The sequence below is a fragment of the Galeopterus variegatus genome, unplaced genomic scaffold, assembly GCF_000696425.1.
Source record: "Galeopterus variegatus unplaced genomic scaffold, G_variegatus-3.0.2 Scaffold75, whole genome shotgun sequence".
In the NCBI taxonomy this organism is placed as follows: domain Eukaryota; kingdom Metazoa; phylum Chordata; class Mammalia; order Dermoptera; family Cynocephalidae; genus Galeopterus; species Galeopterus variegatus.
In genome coordinates, this window is record NW_007726186.1 from 497869 (window position 1) to 511908 (window position 14040).

A 14040-nucleotide genomic window follows, 5' to 3' on the forward strand; every position below is an offset into this window, starting at 1 on the left:
GAGCGCTGCAAGGGGGCGGGGGCCGGTGGGCTCCCTGCACTTCACTTCTTGGGGGCAGGGGGAGCTCGGCGGCGCTGCCCTTGGGTCCAGGGCCGCCCCGACCTCCACCCCCGCGGCCCTGCCCGCCCGCCCGGCTCCCGCGTCCGCGGCTGCAGGGAGCGCCCCGCCCGGGCACGGGCCCGCCGGGAGGAGGGAAGCGGCCGGGCGCCGCGGGAACAATGTGGTCGGTTGTTTTGCCGACTGTCGGCCTCGTTCCCGGATCCTCCTTTCCACGCCCCTTGGCCTAACCGCTCCAGGCCCGGCACGCAGAGGGAAGAGCCCCCTTATTTGGTCTTGGAAAGAAAGGGGAAAGGTTATCCCCAGATGCCTGCGGCGTTGGGTCATCGGCCGCGGTGGTTGGCCCGCACGGGGCGCGGCTCCGTGTTCCGCCGCTAGGTGGCGGCGCCGGGCAACGCCTGGGGACATGCCCAGCCTGGTAAACAAGCCCCGCGGTTCCGGCACCTCCGGCTCGGCTCGCGGGGTCTTCTTTTCGTTTGGGGGGGGGGGGGGGGAAGGGGGGGGAAAAGAAGAAAAAGATACCTTTTTAAAGGGCCGGCACCTCCGGCTCGGCTCGCGGGGTCTTCTTTTCGTTTGGGGGGGGGGGGGTGGAAGGAGAGGGAAAAGAAGAAAACGATACCTTTTTAAAGGGCTAGTCAAGCGTCCAAAATTGGAAAATGTGCCTCCCTTTGAGGGTGTGACTTTGCCATGTCGATTTCATGTAACCCTGAGAGAGTGCACGGTGGGAGGCGGGAGTCAGTTTCAAGGTCAGCCTTGGTCAGCTGTGATGCAGGATCCTTGAGGTCCGTTAATAAGGGACTAAGTGGGGATTAGTACCAGTTGGGTACTTTTCTTTCCTCCCCCGCCCCGCCCTCCCCGGCTTTTCCAGCCTCTCAGGTGACCCTAGGTGATGTGGAGCGTGCCACCTGCCTTCTTGCGGCCTGAGCGTGGAAGCAGAGGTTTCTAAGCAAGCCAGGCTGGCCGTTGCGCAACATTGTTGCTGATCTTCGCACCATCCCAGCGAGATAAGAATTATCCTTGACATTTTACCTGGAGCTCAAAAGGGCTAAGGTCACCCAGACAGTAAGTGACAAAACCGGGATTTGAACCCAGATCCTTCCCACTTCAAAGCCAAGGCTTGTTCCACGATTGAGAGGACATTACCTTGCCAGTGACACCTCCCAAAAAAGCTCATGTAATATGTATCATTCTCCAAAGACCTTTTAAAAGGTCTTAAAAAAAAAAAAAAAAAAAGAACCAAAACAGTAACTGATGGGAAATCTTCAGCAGAAGAAAGCAAAAGCCACTGCCATGTGGCGGGCGTTAGCCACCTCAGGGGCTCCAAAATATCTCCAAAGAGGCTCTGGGCTAGCATCCTGCTATGGTCCTTATTGCCCCACAGAGGGCTTCAATGAGGGGCCTGCCAGGTGGGGAAGCTGTTGCTAACTTTGATTTTTCTATTTCAGGCAAGTTGCAGGCAGCCCTTCTGTTTGTCTGAGCATCCCTCACCTCCCGTGCCCCTTCCCGTTGTTTCCCTCTGCGGGGGCGGGGAGGGGCAACAATTTTCACTCAGAAGACCTGCTTCGGGTTTCTTCATCTGGAAAGAAATTAATTTTACAAGCCACACAAATATAGACAACTTTTTTTTTTTTTTTTGTCAATATACCCTGTATATGATTATTATGGCCCATCACCGACACCTCCCTCCCTCCTCCCTCTCTCCCCTCCCCCCCGAAGAATGTCCTTTCCGTTTGCTTGTTGTAACAACTTCATACATTTCTCACAGAAATGGAAAGAACTATACAGTTATTTATCTGGAATAACAAAAGACCACGAATAGCCAAAGCAACGCTGAGCAAAAAAAATAAAGCTGGAGGTATTACTCTACCTGACTTTAAACTATACTACAAAGCTATAATAACCAAAACAGCATGGTATTGGTATAATAACAGAGACTCTGATCAATGGAATAGAATAGAGCACCCAGAAATTAACCCACGCACTTACTGCCATTTGATCTTCGACAAAGGCATTAAGTCTATTCACTGGGGTCGGGACTCCCTCTTCAGCAAAGGGTGCTGGGATAACTGGTTATCCATTTGCAGGAGATTGAAACTAGACCCACATCTCTCACCATTTACTAAAATCAACTCAAAATGGATTAAGGATTTAAATATACACCCTGAAACAATAAAACTTATTAAAGAAAACATAGGAGAAACCCTTCAGCAAATAGGGCTGGGCACAGACTTCATGAATATGACCCCAAAAGCATGGGCAACCAAAGGAAAAATAAACAAATGGGACTATATCAAACTGAAAAGTTTCTGCACAGCAAAAGAAACAATTAACAGAGCTAAAAGACAGCCAACAGAGTGGGAGAAAATATTTGCAAAATACATATCTGACAAAGGACTAATATCCAGAATATATAAGGAACTCAAACAACTTTACAAGGAAAAAACAAGCAACCCAATTAAAAAATGGGCAAAAGAGCTAAGTAAGCATTTCTCTAAAGAAGATATGCAAATGGCCAACAGTCATATGAAAAAATGCTCAACATCACTCAGCATCCGGGAAATGCAAATCAAAACCACACTGAGATACCATCTCACCCCAGTTAGGATGGCTAAAATCCAAAAGACGCTGAACGATAAATGCTGGCGTGGTTGCGGAGAAAAAGGAACTCTCTTACATTGTTGGTGGGAATGCATAATGGTGCAACCCCTATGGAAAATGGTTTGGAGGTTCCTCAAACAGTTGCAGATTGATCTACCATATGACCCAGCTATTTCACTGCTGGGAATATATCCAAAGGAATGGAAATCATCAAGTCGAAGGTATACCTGTTCCCCAATGTTCATTGCAGCACTCTTTACAATAGCCAAGAGTTGGAATCAGCCCAAATGTCCATCATCGGATGAGTGGATATGGAAAATGTGGTATATCTACACAATGGAATACTACTCAGCTATAAAAACGAATGAAATACTGCCATTTGCAACAACATGGATGGACCTTGAGAGAATAATATTGAGTGAAACGAGTCAGGCAGAGAAAAAGAAATTCCACATGTTCTCACTCATTGGTGGGAGCTAAAAAAAAAACAAACAAATTATTTCACCCACATACACACACAAAAACAAAACCGCGGGTTGGGGAAGAAGATATAACAACTATACTTTCAGGAAGTTAATATGATCATCTCTATTGATGCCGAAAAAGCATTTGATAAGATCCAACACTCATTCATGACAAAGACCCTTTATAAATTAGGTATAGATGGAAAGTATCTCAACATAATCAAAGCCATATATAATAAACCCACCGCCAATATCATCCTGAATGGGGAAAAACTGAAAGCTTTTTTTCTAAGAACAGGAACCAGACAAGGATGCCCATAGACAACTTTTAAAAGTTACTGAAGTGACAGTTTCATGCTTACCTTAGATTAGATGGTGCCAGTTTTTCTTTTTTTAAAAAAGTTTGTGTGAACAAAACTAAATCCAAGAAATGTGGTTTTCCCTGTTTTGTGTGTGTGAAATAGTAAAAAAAAGAAAGAAAGAAAGAAAAAAGAAAAACATGTTCCTACCAATAGAAGGGGGGGGTCCAACTTTCTAGGAATTTACTTAGCTCGATACATAGTATATGTCTATGGGAAAATTACAGCAAGAATATCTTGCAGATCATTACTTTCCAGTAACATTGGTATTGTTGGTTACATTTGACTCGTGATGTGATCAGGTTGATCAACTCTATCCCATTCTAGAGCTCAGGGCTTTTCTACTGATGCCATGTCCTGCTCATGATCCAGCCCCCACCTCGCTTGGCACTTCCACCTGACTCACGGGAGGCCAGGCTCACCCTCCTGGCCGATTACTCTGCTAGCGTGAAGAGCCAGCTTCAGCAAGAGCCGGCACTGTGGCTTTCAGGTGGGGGCTGTCCCTTCTGGGTTTGCCTGACATCTTGGAGCCCAGGTCCCCATCCCAGGAGCCAATTAGAGTCCTTACAGGGTCAGGAATATGGCAGCCTGGATGCTGCCTTGTCCCCTCCCAGATGTCCTGGCAAACTGGAGTGTGGTGGCCTCTATGCCCTGCGTTTTGTCCTGAGGTTCTCCCTGCTGTAAAACCATCCTCAAATTTTGATTTGTTTCTGTTCAGTTGCCTGGATTATTCTACTCTCTGTGCATTGAGGCTGGTGGAGTCCAAGGAATGTGACACTATGTCATTGTCATCTCAGAGACTACCCCTGTTTGAAGGGGCAGAGGCATCCAGTGATGGGAGCATGGACTTGAGGAACGGAGCTGCACAACCTTGACCATGCTCCTTAAACTCTTGATGCTCCAGCTGTCGTGAGGATTTAATGATTTCGTCAAATGTGAAAGACAGTGTCTGGCCCATGGAAAGCACAGTAGGACACACTTTCCAGGGGTGCTGGGAGATGTAAATCAAATGGTGCCTGTAGGGCCGGCCCGGTGGCGCACTGCTACAGTGCGCCGCTTGGGAGTGCGGCGGCGCTCCCGCCGAGGGTTCGGATCCCACATACAGACCGGCCGCTCACTGGCTGAGTGAGGTGTGGGCGCAACACCAAGGGTTGCGATCCCGTTGCCGGTCCCGGTCCGGTACGGGCACGACACTGAGGGTTGTGATCCGTTGCTGGTCACGAAAAAAGACAAAAAAAATAATAATAATAAAGGAAAAAAATGGTGCCTGTAAAAACCCCTTGCCCAGGACCTGACATGTAGAAAGTGTTCAATCATTGTCTGTCCAATAGTATAATCAGCTCCCCCTTTTTGAGTGTGAGCAATATGCTACAAATTATTTAAGGCCCTTTACGTACGTATTTGAATCCTTATGGAAACCTAGGATACAGGTATAATTATTGCATGTACAAGGAATTCAAAATCAGATTAAATAATTACCCAATGTCACACAGCTAGTACATGGCAGAGCCTGGATTTGTCTGACTCCAAAGTGTGCACCCTTTCAACTATGGTCATCCTGGCAGAAAAGAAAAAAATCATCAAAAGTCCTATGTGGTGAGCTGAAGGGTCTTCATGGGAGGGGAGTTAGAACTGACTCCTCAATACAAATAACTTGTGTCTGGGGGTGGCTGTAGAAGACAGTGACATAAGGCCTATTACACAGGTAGATATAAGTACCAGTGAACAGCAGCTACCTTTGGGTCTCTTGATTATTGTCTGCTTAAATCCTTGAAGCCGGGTGCAGCCCTTTTAATCCCAGGCTTGTCAGGATTCTTTCTGTTTTTGCAAAAGATAGAAACCTGACCCAAACTGGTTTTAGCAAAAAAGAGATTTAATTGGCTTATGAAACCTGCAATGGAAAATCAGCTTCAGGCATAGCTTGATCCAGAAGATTAACAACATCATGTAGATTTGACCTTATCGCTGTCTCAGCTCTGTTTTCCTCCATGTTGGCTTTATTCTCAGGTTGGCTCTCTCAGTGACTCCCCACCTTTTTTTAATTTAAAAAGCCTTCAGCCCCCCGTATACCCAGGTGATCTCCCATCCAGGCCCTACCTTCCTTAGCTTCTAAGATCAGTCAAGATTGGGAGTATTAGGATGGTGTGGTCATAGACTCAATGATCCTTTTTTTTAAATGAACATTTGCCAGTCCTAAGAAAACTTAGGGACTTGGCTCCCTAAAAGAAAACAATGGTTTTCTTTATTTTAATAAAGGCCAGGAATGCTGGGGAGGCAAGAACAACTGATGTCCATTCCACCCTCTATGCAGCACCATTGATCAGCAAGTTAGTAGAGAAAGAACTTTAATGGTGAACTCCTGAGTAAGCAGGCAGGGGAGGGGTAACTAGAATGGGTTCCAGTTACCCAGGGGACCCATGCTCCTCCTGTTTCAAGTCCCACTAGCTGATTTTAAATGACAAAGTAAAACTTGATGTCCATGAAGACTATGTGTGAAGGTCTTTAGAAATCCTCAATGTCCTCGAGTAGCAAAATGCTTTAACAATTTAATATGTAATATAAATAGACTATATAATAAAATGCTATAACAGCATAAATGTATGCAAATAAATGTAAATTTGTGTACATATACATATGTACGTTTATAATATAATGATATATAAATAAATATAAACATGTAATAAAGTCTTTCTGGACTTGTTGAACTAAAGGTCCCTGTGGACCCTTGATGAGAGTCACCATACACACAACTATAAATAAAACATTACGAATCCACACTGAGGACGGATGCCAGCCTGTTGATTAGGTTTGGTCATAAGCTGCGTGACGATTTGGTTCTCGCACCAATCCGATGCAATTCAAGCCAATGTCTGAACAACTGGCAAATTATTGGATGTCATGGACCTTTGGTCACTTCTCTAGCAAGCAAGCTAAAGAATGTTCACTGGACAAATTCTAAGGTGTTGCTTTCCTGCCATTAAAGGTGCCTGAGCCAAGGGAGAGGCCACTGAGGCATGTCTCTGTTCAAGACCGAGGGTGCTGTCGGGCACCCTGAGCACTGGGTTGGAAAATGGGCAGCTTTCCACCTTCCATCTGGGGCGAGTCCCCAGCACTCCTGCTTCCCCTTTGAGCCTTGTTCCCACTCCTCATCCTGCACTGTCCCCCATCACTGGTGTGGAGACTCTAGACCCCCATTCGGAGGAGAGCACTCATGGTGAAATCACCCTTGCTGTCAATCAAGGGTGTCCATTTGTCCAAGAACACTTCAATGTCATGTCCCACCGCATGAACAGGGAGAAGGGACAGACCAGCTCTCAACAGGCATGTGCATCTCCAGAGTGTGTCTGCCTCCTCCTCCTGTCCCTCTGATTCTCTGACCTCCAGGCCTGTCCATTTGATCCCCGGGCACCCCGGCTGTGCAGGTGGCTTTTGGACCTGACTATGGTAACGATGGTTGCCAGCTACTGAGCATTCAGCACATACTAAATTCTTTCATACATTGTTTCGTTTCATCCTCTGACAGCCTTGGAGGGTCAACATTATCAGCTTCCTTTTACACAGATGGAATTGGGGCTTAAAGCGGTCATGTTCTCACTCCCCCAAATCACACAGAGAGGAAGCAGACAAGACCAGATTTAGTCTTGGGCCCAAGTCATTCATCTGTCACTGCCAAGCAGGGTGCTGGGGCCTGTGCATTCAGTGAGGAGCAAAGCAGACTGGACTTTGCTCTCAGGGAATTTAGAATCTACTGGAGAGACACACACATTAATAGAGCAATCATAAAGCGTATTATTTCATATTACGTATCATTCTGTGAAGGAGAGCTACCTAGTGCTCTCCATGTGACAGAGAAATCTGTCTTCACTTGCATGCCCCCAAAAGCTGGCCCTGAGACAGGGCTTGGGTGTGAGGAGCTCAGGAGAGGGAGCAGGAGAGTGAGACAGAGAAGGGAGTCAGTACAGTGAGTGTCAGTGGGAGACTTTCTGCACTGGACACCTCGAGCTCTGTCCTGCTGGGGAAACTTAGAGAGGCCACATACAACACACTTCAGAAGCATCTCACCACGGAGTGAGGACTGGGTGCTTACCATCAACTTCTGCCCCTCATTGATTGAAGGGTGCTCTTAGAGTGGTGTTGACACCCCCCACCAGCACCCTGAGTCAGACTAATGCTCAGCTGCAGCCACAGAGTACCCTCAGGCAGAGAGAGGCAGGTGTTCAAATAGGGAGCTGTCAGCCCACGGGGAACTGTCCCCCAAAGTCCCAGGACTCAGTGGGCACTGAAAGTGTTGCTCCACTAACCCAATATCCAAGTTAAAGAGAAAGAGGGTGGACAGAGGGTACAGAACATGCAAAGGAGTAGAGGCTGGAGGAGGTCAGAGTAGCTGACATGCAGGTGTGCATGCTGGGGGGCGAGACCGGGAGGGCTGCAAGGACTGGGCAGAGCTCTTACGAAGCCAAGCACCCCATGAACTACGATGAACACTATGATCAGGCTCACATCGTAGAAGGATCCCTCCAGCTGCAGCATGGACAGCAATTCAGAGACGGTCAGAATTACAGAAGAGATTGGGGAGCAGGTTCTTGAGGAAGTCCAGGCCAGGTGAGAAATGACGCTAGCTAGGGAAGTGGTGGTTGAGTTGGAGGGGACAGGAATTAAAGTCGGAGGTGGGACCTCCAATCTCTGGTTCCCCCGCCTCACATCCTCCCATATCTCAGCCTAGGGCATTCCCTTGCACTTGACACGTTTGAGCATCAGCTGGCCAAGCACTTGGAGTGAAGTGGAGGAAGTAAGGTAAGCATGGCAGGTGTTGCACCAGGTGAGGGGCTTGAGTGTTCGGACTGAGCACTCCCATCAGCAGAATATTCTGAGGATGCATCCGTTGGGGGCGGAGGGGGACTATTCAAATGTATGTCACATTCAACCATAATAATAGTAATTATGCCTACAATAAACCATCACAAAATGGACTTTTAAAAGGTTGAGCGATAGATGAAATAAATCTGTCTAAAATAAATTTTTCATTAACAATACTAAAACTTCTTGTCACTAAACATTAGATTAATTATCAATATTTTAGAGTGATGCGATTGAAAATATTTCACTATTTGTTTTATGGGTTTGCCAATCTGTGATACTGTCATGTGAAAGCCTGGATCTAAATTTAGTTTCCTTGAACTAAATTTAGTTTTAATATCTGTTGAGCTATATAAGATAAATTTAAAAGATGCGTGATTCCAAATGGCAGGCAAGCATCATTGGCCATAGTCAGTGAGTCATGACTTCCATTTTTCAGTCCCACCCATCGACTGACCAAAAAATTTTAAATGAGGTATGGTTAGTAATTCTCCATCTCCTTTGACATTAGTCACTCATTCTTGAAACTGATTTGGAAAGTACTGGAGTTTTATATTGTTTTAATTGTGGTAAAATACATAATAACATAAAATTTACCAACTTAACCATTTTTAAGTGTGCAGTTCGGTAGTGCTAAGTATATCCACATTGCTGTGCCACGGATCTCCAGAACTTTTACTTCTTGCAAAGCTGAAACTCTATACCCATTAAACAACAATGCAGTTTTATATTTTTGGTAACTGGGTTCGAAACCCAATTATGTTTTTCATTTGGGAAATAAAATTTAGTAATTGGGTTCAAAACCCAATTACATTTTCCATTTGGGAAATAAAAATTTTGTTTCTAAATTCTGAAATATGTGCATAGAAGAATTTATTGTGACCACACATTTTTTGGTAACAAAATAAAAAACATAACATGTTGAAACATCTAAAAACATGTTTCATGATGATCTCTCTGTGGCATGTTTCTTTCAAAAAGCAGTTAATTTCTAGTTTAGTATTCAAAGCAGCACCTTTACTTGAAGGTATGGATGAAACTCATTTCTTTCTTCAATTCTACCCTCTGTATACCTGGATTACGGAAAGCCTCTGTCATCCCAGGGAAAGTCAGTGATCTGGAGCATTTTCCTTTTTGTCAAAAAGGACAACGTCTGTTTCTTAAGGCCACTGCCTGGCACCGTAACATCATATAAAGATTTAACTGTATTTTTACACCTTGTTTTCATAAAAATTAACCACACTGATGACCTTCTGCATCACTTTGTGTACTTGTGGCTTCCAAATCTCTCATACAATACTTTGAACGATGCACTGAATGGTCTTCATTTGTAGTGTTCGCTCTGAAATCTGATCCCAGATCTTTTATAAAAAATTGCAGTCAAACAACCATCCCCACTGTGGTACATTTACACCACTTCCCACAAAATGTCATCTTTAATAAAACCATATACTATTGAGAGTATGTCTTCTCTGCTATGTCTTTAATAGCTTCCAAACAACCAATTTCTTTATGTTTTTCATCATGGAAATAAAAGTGAGCAAATACCATAATCTGATACATGCAAAAAATCCACTAAACTTATCCAACTGTACAGCAAATATCCCATATTGCATATTTTTCTAATACCTGTATTTAAAAATTTTCAGCAATCTATCTGTATCCTTCAGCAGTATTTGTTGACAAATGAATGCATTTTAGGTTGTCTTTTTGTCTTTTTTTTTCTAAGCATTATTTTTCTGCTATTTTTATGTGAGTAAGAGTAAATATTTATAAATGATATTTGAGTTTGGGTCTTTCACACCAAAAACCTTAGAAGAGGCTACTGAACATTTATCATTGCATTTAATGAAATGTTTTGAAGTTTGGCTTGGATATTTTATTACTTTAAAGATTGCTAGAAAAATTGTAGAGGTTATCTTCATGTTCTAGACATTAATTTTTTAAACATCACTAAAATACAAAAGTCTTACAGGTACAGCTCATTGAATTTTTACCTATGTATCCATCCAAGTAACCATGACCTAGACCAAGATATAAAACTTTTCCTGAGCTACAAAAAAACTCCATTATTCCTCTTCCCAGTCAAAAACCTACTCTAGTAACCACTATTCTGACTTCTAATATGATGGATTTGTTTTGTCTGTTTTTGAACCTTATATAAATGGAATTGTACATTTTTTGCCTTCCTTATTTTGCTCAGTGTTTTTTAGATAAGTCCAGATAATTGTGTATATTATATATATATAGTCACTATATATATATAGTCCAGATCTGACTTCTTAATTAGACTGTGCTACAAATATTTCCTCCCACTTGGTGGTTTGCCTCTTCACTTCTTAATGGTGTCTTTTGATGGGAAGTTTTAAATTTTGACGAAATCCAATTTATCAATTATTTTGTGGATAGTCTTTTGTCCTCTTTAAGAATTTTTTACAGTATTCCCCCTTTTATCTGAGGGGATTATATTCCAAGACCCCAGTGGAAGTCTGAAACCACGGATAGTATTGAACCCTGTGTATACTATGCTTTCTCCTACACCTACATACCTATGATAAATTTAATTTATAAATTATCTACAGTAAGACATAAAGAACAATAATAATAAAATAGAACAATTATAACAATATACCAGCACCAATACTCTTGTGCTTTGGGGCCATTAGTAAGTAAAATAAGGGTCACTTGAACCCAAAAACTGTGATACCTTGACAATCAATCTGATAACAGATGGCTACTAAGTGACTAATGGGCGAGTAGTGTCCACAGTGCAGATACACTGGACAAAGGGATGACTCACGTCCTGACCAGGACAAAGCAGGACAGCCAGGGATTTCATTATGCTACTTTGAATGGTGCACAAATTTAAAACTTATGAATTGTTTACTTCTGGAATTTTCCATTTAATAACGTTTTCAGACCTCAGTTGAACATGGGTAACTGAAACCACAGGAAGCAAAACCATGGATAAGGGGGCACTACCATACTATTCCTAGGTCATGAGGATATTCTCCTATGTTTTACAGTTTTACACTTTCTATGTTTAGCATTTGCATTTAGGTTTAGGATCCAGTTCCCATTAATTTTTAAAGTGGGGAACAGGGTTCTTTTTCCTCTCTGCAGATCTCCAGTTGTTCCAGCACACCTTGATGAAAAATGAATGTAGACTTTCAAGTGTTAAGTCCTGATGACTTCATATTACTGTTAGCAGGTGTCTCTAGGCACAATGCACACTTAGGGAGACATTCATGATTAAGGACAGTGGATGTGAGCCCTTATTCAGAGACCATTCTTGTAAATTATAACACTCTTTGGACTTCTTTTCTGATCTGATCAGTCCATCACTGTTTTTATCTTGCAATGCTGCTAAGAGCTCATAACTAGGAGTAGGAAAAGGGTCAGTTCTGCAAATTTCTTTCTTTCTTTTTTTTTTTTTTTTTGTCTTTTGTCTTTTTCCGTGTCCGGCAACGGATTGCAACCCTCAGTGTTGCCCCCGTACCGGACCGGGGACCGGCAACGGGATCGCAACCCTTGGTGTTGCCCCCGTGCCTCGCTCAGCCAGTGAGTGGGAACTGGTCTGTATGTGGGATCCGAACCCTTGGGCGGGAGCACTGCCACGCCTCCCAAATGGCACACTATCCAGTGCGCCACCGGGCCGGCCCCAGTTCTGCAAATTTCTTTGGTTTGCTTATGATTGCATTATTATAGGATATATTATATATTATATAGTATAAGCTATTAATATATGATAATATTTCAGAAATGCTTTTAAGCTACATATCCATTTTGTTAAAAACCATTTACATTGAAGGTTTGTCTCTTTTTCTGTATAATTTTGTCAATTTTTAGTTAATACATTTTGAAGATATAATACTAGGTACATATACATGTCAAATTGTTATACATTCCTGGTGAATTCAACCTTTTATCATTGTGAAGTGATCATATTATCTCTGATAAAACCATTAGCCTTAAAGCATATGTTGTCTTATATTAATATGGTCACATCAGCTACCTTTTATGATTTCTCCAATCTTTTAATTTCAATTTTGGTGGCCTTTGGTTTTAGATGTTTTTCTTGAAAACAACATTTGGTTGAAATTTTAAAAAATCAGCCCATCTTTTTCATTTAACTGGAGCATGTAACTATTTACATTTTATGATACATTTGTGTTAAATTTGGTATCTTATTTTGTACTTTCCCATAGTTCTACCTTGCATCAGTTTCCTAGGGATGCCTGTATTAACCTGAGTTCTTTGGAGAAACAAATTCAAAAGAATATGTAGGGCCGACCCTGTGGCTCACTCGGGTGAGTGTGGCACTGGGAGCGCAGCGGCGCTGGGAGCGCCGAGGCCGCGGGTTCGGATCCTATATAGGGATGGCCATGTGCTCACTGGCTGAAAGTGGTGCAGATGACACCAAGCCAAGGGTTATGATCCCCTTACCAGTCACACACAAAAAAAGAATATGTATACCAATGTGATGGATGGATAGATAGAGACGTAGACAGACAGATACATTTACTATAAAGAGTAGGTGCCTGTAATTATGAAGGCTGAGAAGTCCAAGATCTGCAGTTGGCAAGCTAGAGAGACCTGGAGAGCTGATGGTGTAGGTTCCAGTCTGAGTCCAAAGACAGGAGAAAACCTATGACCCTGCCCAAAGATAGTCATGTGGAGAGAATTCTTTCTTACTAATCTTTTTATTCTATTTAGGACTTCAGTGGATTGGATGTGGCCCACCCATATTGAGGAGGGCAATTTGCTTTATTCTGTCTAGCAATTCAAATCCTAGTCTCATCCAGAAGTACCTTCACAGACACACCCCAAAATAATGTTTAACCAAATAGCTGGGCACCCATTGGCCCAATCAAGTTGATGCGTAAAATAAACCATCACACTGCCATAAGAAAGTATTGCAAACTGGGTGGCTTAAAACAATAGAAATTTATTCTCTCACAGTTCTGGAGGCTAGAAGTCTGAGATTAAGATGTTAGCATCTTCCCTCTGAGATTCTGGGCAGAAACCACCCTTGCCTCTTCCTAGCTCTGGTGTGGCCATCCATCCCCAGCATTCCTGGCTTGCAGCTGCATCACTCCAGTCTCTGCCTCTGTTGTCACGTGGACTCCTTCCCTCTGTGTCTGCATCTCTTCTCCTTTTGTAAGAACACCAGCCATATTAACTTAGGGCCACCCTAATTCAGCATGGCTTCATCTTAAGTTATTACATCATCAAGGACCTTACTTCCAACTAAGGTCACATTCGCAGCTACCAGGCTTTAGGACTGCAACATATTGTCTTGAGGAGATACAATTCAACCCATAGCACACCTGTTCTGTGCCTCTCTCCTTTCTTGCCTACAAAAGCAGGATTATTTTTATTATTTCATTTTTTTCTTCTACTACATTGACAGTTATGTGTTCTATTTCTATTCTTTCAGTTGTTATTCTAGAAGTTGTAGTATGTATATTTAAAGTCTAAAGTTAATCAGTACCTTTACCCACTCCCTGGGCAATACCAGGACTTCAGTCCACTTTAACTCCACTTGCCCCTCTCCCTACCTTATATAATATTATAACCATGTATTTCAGTCTATTTTCAAACAATTCTTCTTATAGTAAAATAAAACCCAGGAATAGAAATCCAGATGGATGAATGTGTGACTTAATGAGAGATTTTAAGACAAACACCATTCAGATCAGAAA